Source organism: Brassica napus, chromosome A4 (genome assembly GCF_020379485.1).
Source record: "Brassica napus cultivar Da-Ae chromosome A4, Da-Ae, whole genome shotgun sequence".
Lineage (NCBI taxonomy): Eukaryota > Viridiplantae > Streptophyta > Magnoliopsida > Brassicales > Brassicaceae > Brassica > Brassica napus.
In genome coordinates this window covers 9,894,927-9,903,925 of record NC_063437.1, presented here as the reverse complement: position 1 = coordinate 9,903,925, position 8,999 = coordinate 9,894,927, and positions in this window count along the sequence as shown.

Here is an 8,999-nt window from a genome sequence, read left to right as displayed (position 1 = left end):
CGAAAAAGCTTGGCGGAAGAAAGAATCGAGACGTCCGACGAAAGCTCGAAACAGGTCGCTACATATCGACCGAGCGCTCGTCCCGCTCGGTCGCTACGTAGCGACCGAGCTCGAGCCGAAGCTCGGTCGCTACGTAGCGACCGAGCTCGAGCCAAAGCTCGGTCGCTACGTAGCGACCGAGCGATCGTCCCGCTCGGTCGCTACGTAGCGACCGAGCTCGAGCCAAAGCTCGGTCGCTACGTAGCGACCGAGCGATCGTCCCGCTCGGTCGCTACGTAGCGACCGAGCTCAGCCAAGCTCGGTCGCTACGTAGCGACCGAGCGATCGTCCCGCTCGGTCGTTACGTAGCGACCGAGCTCGAGCCAAAGCTCGGTCGCTACGTAGCGACCGAGCGATCGTCCCGCTCGGTCGCTACGTAGCGACCGAGCTCGAGCCAAAGCTCGGTCGCTACGTAGCGACCGAGCGATCGTCCCGCTCGGTCGCTACGTAGCGACCGAGCGATCGTCCCGCTCGGTCGCTACGTAGCGACCGAGCTCAAGCCGAAGCTCGGTCGCTACGTAGCGACCGAGCACTCGTTTCGCTCGGTCGCTACATAGCGACCGGGCTCGAGCCAAAGATCGGTCGCTGTATAGCGATTGAACCTTTCCGAACATCGATACGACACCAGTCCTTGCATTCTCGTCAAACCTTCGAATGCTATCTCCCGAAGACCGTAGCAAGCTCAGTCTATGTTTCCCGCTATTCTAATTCATCGATCAAACTTCGCGGATTAGAAACCGCGGAAAACTCGTAGTAAACGTGTCGAGTCGGAAGACGGCCCAAAGGGACCTAAAACACGACTCGAGGCCCATCCTACGATTTTTCCTAACCAAAAGCCCGTGAACCACAGCATGGTTCACGCTTGGCCCGCGAGGAAGGATAAATGTCAAGTTTCCGCGGATAAATACGGAAGTTTTGAAGATAATTGTGAAGATCGGGAAAAATGGAATATCTCCATTTTTATGCTATGACGGCTTAAGGGCAGAAGAGTAAAAGCGTAAACCGACCTTGGAGCTAGTATATAAGGAGTCCTAGGCGAGGAGCAGAGGGAGGACTTTTTGCAGAAAAAACTTAGCACTTAGAGCGATTTAGGCAACTTTCCGTTTTTGTTATTTCGAGCTGCGACTCAATTAGGTTTAGCCGTCTTAGGGTTGCTAGAACTAGGAATCTCGCCGACAGCTCTCGAGCCCAGGCTTATACCTTGTTGTAACGCTCATACGCAGATTGGGAATAAGATCTACTTTGCTCTCTTTTCGATTTCTTATTTTTATCGTTGTTATTCTCGTGTTCTGATTGCTTAACGTGTGGTAATTAACAGATATCCGGGTCCTCTGGGACACTAGGGTTTTCTTAGTTTCCTTATTTAAACGGAAATCGACAGTGCGAATTTCGGTTCCCACAAGTTTACGACGAAATTAAAAAAATAAAGAAAGCGGGGCACGCTAATTCCACGTAAGACTCTCTGAGTGAATGAAAATAAGGAATTGTGGTTTGGAATGAAAATAAAGATAGGGTTTGGAATATATGAAGTAGAAGACAAGGAATATGGTTTGGGGTTTGGGGTTTCGGATTTTAGGGATTTAAACGGAATACTCGTTAATTCCTCGTATGTTAACGCCGAACTTACGACGAATTCCTCGTAAATACCACGTAGGACAGATTCGTCGTAAATACCACGTAGGAAAGATTCGTCGTAAATACCACGTAAAGTAAATGATGAACGCGGCCCACTTTAATTCCACGTAGGACGGAATCGTCGTAAACACCTCGTAACCAAAATCGTCGTAAACACCTCGTACCGTAAAAACTAGAAAAAAAAAGAAAAAGAAGAAATATACTGGATTTACATGTGGCAAGACTTCCAGCAATTATATTACTTAAGTCTCACCAACATAAATTCCAATATCTTCTTCTCTTCCTTTTTTCTCTAATTTTTATAATCTGAATAGGATTGGATTTGAGAGTATGAAGTGAGATAGGGTGTGATTTGGGAGTTTGGGTGTGGGTTGAGAAGGAGAGTTACAGGTATATTTATAGGGAAGCTTTCCTCGGTAATTCCACGTAAGCAAAATCGTCGTAACGTCGTCGTACCTAAAAAACACGGGCCTTTGTAATTCCTCGTAACTTCCTCGTATAATAAAATGCGGGCTTTTGTAATCTCTCGCTGTTTCGTCGTAAAAAAAACACGGGTCTCTGTAATTCGTCGTAAAATTACGAGGAATTTGCGACGGAATGTAATCTTATATATACACCCGGAATGCTCACTCTTTCTTTCCTCTCTACTTCCTCTCCACTTCCTCCCTATTTCGTTGCAATGGTAAGCCTCTCTAATTCCTCTCTAATTTGGTTAGTTTAGGTAGATTAGGTGGTTAGTATAGGAAATTTAGATAAGTTTACGGATCTTATGTTATTTAGTGTTGATTAGGTGGATAATGTTGGAAATATACTGTTGACGAAATTTAAAAAATTAAATTTTTTTCTCAGGTTCGAAAAGGTAGACTTACTGCCCATTACAGAGAGATGTTCGGTGAGCCGGGTAGTCACCAACCAACGATTCACATGCCGAGGCGGATGTAACGGCGAGGAGTGATGAATTCTACCGGGCGATTAACGACCCTTAGTTCTTTTTAATTTCGGTTCTTGTATTATGAATTCAAAACTTATTTACATATAAAATATTTTGGTTTTGATTTTTTTAGAATTTTAATTTTATTAATAATTTAAATTATTTAAATTATTTTTTTAATTATAATTTTTTTTATTTCTGTAAAATAACGAAACGAAGTAAATTCGTAGTTATTTTGCGACTTCTTTACGTGGAAGCTTAACGAGGTTTTTACGAGGAAATGTTTACAAGGAAATAACGTGGAAAATTCACGTGGTCTTTACGAGGAAAGCTATCAAGGTATTTACGTTTACTTTACGAGTATTTACTTTCGAGTTATTTACGTGGCTTTAACGAGGAATGGCTTTCGAGGTATTTACGAGGAAATTTAGCGACGTCCTTACGTGGAAGCTTTACGTGGTCTTTACGACGAAATATTCTTCTTAGCTTTTACGACGAAATTATTTCCTCGCTACGTTACGACGAATTAGCGAGGATATATGCGTTACGACAAACGTATAACGACGAAACGGGTTTCCTCGCTAATTCCTCGTAACACTGCTTTTACGACGAAGTCACGAGGAAAACTGCGCTCGTAAAACTTGTGTTTTCTTGTAGTGTATATCTTTGACAAAAAGTCTAAGAAGTGGAAGAAGCGGAAAAGAGGTTTCTGTTTAGGAAGAATAAATTATGCTCCTCGGATATAGGAAGCAGCTTATTTCTTGCGAATATTGTTGAACATTGTCAGAGGGCCTACCAGTTATGATGACATTAAGACCTACGAGGGAGTTCTCTATCCTGAATACAAAGATGTCTGTTTTGCTCGTGGATTATTAGATGATGATCAGGAGTACATTGATGATCTTGTAAGGAGAAGCTATGAATGCTCTGCAAGTGATCTACGACAAGTGTTTGTTATTATGCTTATGAGTAACACTCTGTCTCTTCCAGAGGTCGTATGGGAAAACACGTGGCAGTATTTGTCTGAAGATATAGAGCATAACAGAAGGAAATATTTGAATAGACCAGGTTTGAACTTATTACTATGGACGCGATTAAGTAGTTTTTTTACCTATGTGTAAGCCGCAAATATATTTTGATCATGTATCTTATACATAAAGTTTTTTATTGGTAGGATTGGTGTTGAGCGACAATGACAAAAAAAAGTATGCCTTATTAGAGATTGAGAAGCTGTTGAGGCGTAACGGTACGTCTCTACCAAGATTAACGAAGAACCCAAAGCTGCCAAAGACAAGTACTCAGGATTTTAATGTCTTGATAGTAGATGAACGCAGCTATGATCGAAAAACATTTTTAGAGACTCTTGATAGAGATGTTCCTAAAATGACAGATGAGCAAAAGGAAATTTATGATCAGATTCTTGCTGCTGTGAATCAAGGAAATGGTGGAATGTTTTTTGTTTATGGATTTGGTGGAACTGGGAAAACTTTTCTCTGGAAGTTACTATCTGCAGCTATTCGATGCCAAGGAGATATTGTTCTAAACGTTGCTTCAAGTGGCATTGCTTCTTTGTTACTACCAGGAGGTAGGACTGCTCATTCAAGATTTGGTATCCCATTAAATCCAGACGAGTTTTCATCATGTACTATGCAGCCTGGAACTGATCAAGCTAATTTAGTCAAAGAATCATCACTCATTATATGGGACGAAGCGCCAATGATGGGCAAACATTGTTTTGATGCTTTGGATAGGAGCTTATCTGATATAGTTGGAAAGCATGCGAATCAGCCGTTTGGTGGAAAAGTTATTGTCTTCGGGGGTGACTTTAGGCAGGTTCTTCCTGTTATAAATGGAGCTGGTAGGGCTGAGATCGTTTTGGCTTCTCTGAATTCGTCATATCTTTGGGAGCACTGCAAAGTTCTGAAGCTCACCAAGAACATGCGTTTGTTATCGGATGGTTTGTCACCAGAAGAGGCTGCCGATCTTAGGGATTTTTCTGAGTGGATATTAAAAATTGGGGATGGTAAACTTGCAGAGCCCAATGATGGTGAAGCCGAAATCGATATTCCATCAGAGTTTCTTATAACAGACTCCAAAAATTCTATAGAAGCAATCAGCACAGCCATTTATGGTGATACTGCTTCTCTACATGAAAAGAAAGAGGCCAAGTTTTTCCAAGAGAGAGCTATCCTATGTCCGACTAATGAAGATGTCAATATGATTAATGACTACATGCTAGATATGCTGGATGGTATATTTATTTATTCTACATTCTTATTCGTTCTTACTTAGATGTATACAACAGATGTACTAATGATTGAGTTTTGCTTTCAGGTGATGAGAAGATTTACTTAAGTGCCGATAGTATAGACCCAAGAGATACGGGGTCAGTCAACAATGAAGCACTAGGACCTGATTTTCTTAACACTATTAAGGTGTCTGGTTTGCCTAACCATAGTCTTAGACTGAAGATTGGTTGTCCTGTCATGGTTCTGCGAAATATTGAGCATTCTGCTGGGTTAATGAACGGCACAAGACTACATATCACTCAACTAATGGACTTTATGGTTCAAGCTAGGATAATAACTGGAGAAAAGGTTGGAAAATTAGTAGATATTCCTAGATTGTTGATAACACCATCAGATACTCGACTGCCTTTTAAGATGCGCAGGAGGCAGTTGCCATTGGCAGTGGCGTTTGCTATTACAATAAACAAAAGCCAAGGGCAATCCCTATCTGAAGTTGGTATCTTTCTACCAAGACCTGTTTTTCACACGGACAACTCTACGTGGCTGTGTCTAGGGTGACTTCTAAAAAAGGTTTGAAGATTCTAGCTGTTGACAAAGATGGTAAACCTCAAAAGAAAACTACAAATGTTGTATTCAAAGAGGTGTTTGCTAATCTGGAAGAATATGTTTGACAAGGTAAATGTGTTTTTATTTACTTATAATCTATTAGTTTTGATCCAAACATACACAGATAAGTTATTTTTTTTTTCTTAATTTTGCCAATGCAGGTTTAAGATGTCTACAAACAAGATAGGCGTAGTATCTGTATTTGCTATTCATTTTGAAACCTAAGCCATTTTTCTTATTATTTTCTGGTGTTTTTTTAGCTCAAAGAATGAGTTTTACAACTATCTATTATTTTAGACGTTGTTGTTGCTATTAAGTAAGTTGGTCATAACACAATCATCCAAACAACATGCAATTTATCAATTATGAGATCAAGTTCAAAGGAAACAAATAACTATAACTATTGACACGATCGCAAGAACAATACTATATGTCCTATATTCATTTAATCTTATGACCTAACCGATAACCAATCTGTCTAATAACTTAACTTCAGCAAGAATTTACTAACCTTGACCCTTTTTAACCTGCTCTGTCGTCAGCTTCATTGTAATCTTTGAGAATATCTTCAAAAAACTGAATTCTATTACCTGCAAACGATATATTATGTTCAAGTAAATAAAAAATCTCAGTGAAGACGTTTACTTTACTAATATCAATCATCTTATTATCTTTACAAGGGTATATAAAAATCAAGCAATCTAAACAATCTCTAAGTACTTTACAACTCACAGGTATTTTGAGTATGAATAATAAAGAACTTATCTTTTTTTTTTTCATGTCGGCTTCCCCTTTGGTGTTTACGGATCTGCTCTCCTCTCGATCTCGATCACAATTATAACTCAACTCTTATCACAAAACATCACCACAGCCGCATCCGACGTTTCTTCAATTGATGTATTGCATGTTCACTTTTGCTTCGGCTATGTCTCGATTTCGTACTCAATCAAGAAAACTATGAACAGGAGACACAAAAATACATTGCGTTAATCTAAAACAGAGTATAACGAATTGATCTTTAAAAACCGTATACAGAGAAATTTGTACCTTGATACTGTCCATTAATCCATTCATAACATCTTCTAATTCAAAATCCCTAATAAACCGTCTGAGCTTCTCCTGTTGAACTCGCCGAATATATCCCTCTGTTTGGCTTTTCTTTCGATGAGAGAGTTTTTTTTTGGTCTTCTAACTGGTTTTTTTCCTGCGTAAAGTTGTTAGATATCTAATTGGACTTTTTTTATTAAACTTTTTCTCTTAAATGTTTATCATCAGCAATTTATAAGCCCATATAATAGATTAGATATATATTCGGATTACAACTATATATTATCGAATTTAGGTTCTAAATATGTACATATTTTTTAAAACCATGGAGATCGATTTTAATGATATACATAAATTCTGTCAAACTATATTTTATCTATAACTAAATAATGTTAATAATCAAATATGTACTTATGCATTTATAAATATTAAAACATAATATTTTACCTCATGCAAGTGAATGAGTATAGTAATTTATCAAATATTTATTTATTGACTATAAAATTAACAAACTACCACACACAAACTATATGACTAACAAAAATCTGTTTCAACCATCTCCTGCAACCTTTGCAGCAGCAGCAGCAGAGGCAACTGAAAGATGGAACAAATTGGCAGCCATTGAGGAAAAATTCTTTCGACAAAAGTCTTGTGTCAGGTGGCTGGGTGCAGGAGATCAGAATACGGTATTCTTCCACCGAGCTGTTCAGACAAGATCATCAAAAAATACCATCAAAAGTCTGGTTAATGAAGCTGGAGAAACACTCACAGACCTTGCAGATATCAAGAAGGAAGCGGTCATGTACTTTCAGAAATTTTACAAGTACAAGATCAGGGCACCGAAGAAGATTCCCTTCCCTTCCTGCAAGATTTACTAACCTATCGATGCTCTGAAGGCTCTGCTGCGGGGCTGGTAGCCCCTGTTTCCGCTGAGGAGATCATCTCTGCACTGCAAGCTCTGCCGAACGACAAGGTATCAGGGCCAGACGGGTTCACCAAGGAATTCTTTGTAGCGGCTTGGCCTGTTGTAGGAGCAGAGTTCATCATCTCAGTGCAATCCTTCTTTATATTTGGATTCTTACCCACTGGAGTTAATGCTACTATCCTTTCACTCATCCCGAAGACAGAGGAGGCACAGACCATGAGAGATTATAGACCTATAGCATGCTGTAACTTTCTCTATAAGGTTATCTCGAAAGTGCTCGCTCGTCGGCTTAAGACTATTCTCCCCGAGGCTATTGAACAGAATCAGAGTGCGTTTATCAAAGGGAGGTTGCTGCTGGAAAACGTTCTGCTAGCTTCTGAGCTTGTTAATGGGTATCATAAGCAATCAAATTCCAATAGAGCTGCCGTTAAGTTTGACATCTCCAAGGCATTTGACACGGTTAAATGGTCATTTATCACGTCTGTGTTGCGAGCGATGGGTCTGCCTGCGCAGTTTATTCTCTGGATAAGGGTATGTATCTCTACAGCGGCTTTCTCAGTCTCAGTGAATGGTAGCTTGGAAGGCTTCTTTACCAGCGCTAGAGGTATCAGACAGGGTTGTTCCCTTTCTCCGTACCTGTATGTTATCTTAAATAATATTCTCTCGAAGATGTTGAATAAGGCTGCAGCGACAAGGAAGTTTGATTACCACCCGCAATGTCGGGAAGTGAGGCTCACACATCTCAGCTTCGCCGATGACATCCTAGTTTTCAGCGATGGCTCTCTCAGTTCATTAAGGGGTATCTTGGAAGTAATGGAGCAGTTTGCTAATATCTCGGGTCTGTACATCAATGCCACTAAATCATCAGTATTTGCAACCGGGGGCAGTGTCTCTCCTATGCTAGAGGATGCAGAGAGGATTGGTATTAAGATTGGTTGCTTGCCTGTGAAGTATTTGGGCATGCCTTTAACTACAAAAGCTCTGTCTAAACAAGACTATGCGCCTTTACTGGACAAGGTACGTGGAAGAATGCTGTCTTGGAGGAACAAATGTCTATCCTATGCAGGCAGGCTTCAATTGATCAAATCTGTCATTGCAAGCATTGTTAATTTTTGGAGTCAAGCGTTCATCCTCCCCAAAGCTTGTCTAGATGAGATAGAGAGCATGTGTAGTGCTTTCCTCTGGTCCGGATCACCAAATCAGACTCACAAGGCTAAGGTGGCGTGGGATGATCTCTGCTGTCCCAAAGAAGAAGGAGGACTAGGAATAAGGAAGCTTCGGGACTCGTCGAAAGTGTTTGCTATGAGTTTAATTTGGAGGATCCTATCGAGAACAAGTTCCCTCTGGGTCTCTTGGATACAGCAGTACTTACTTCGGCAGAATTCATTTTGGGATGTAAAAGAGGATCAAAGGGGGTCGTGGATATGGAGAAAATTACTATTTTCTGAAGCTAAGACCACTTGTCTACCAGTTTCTACGGATAGAGGTAAATGATGGACGCACGGCGTTTTTCTGGTTTGATGATTGGCTACAAATAGGGAGACTCATAGACATCACGGGATCTATT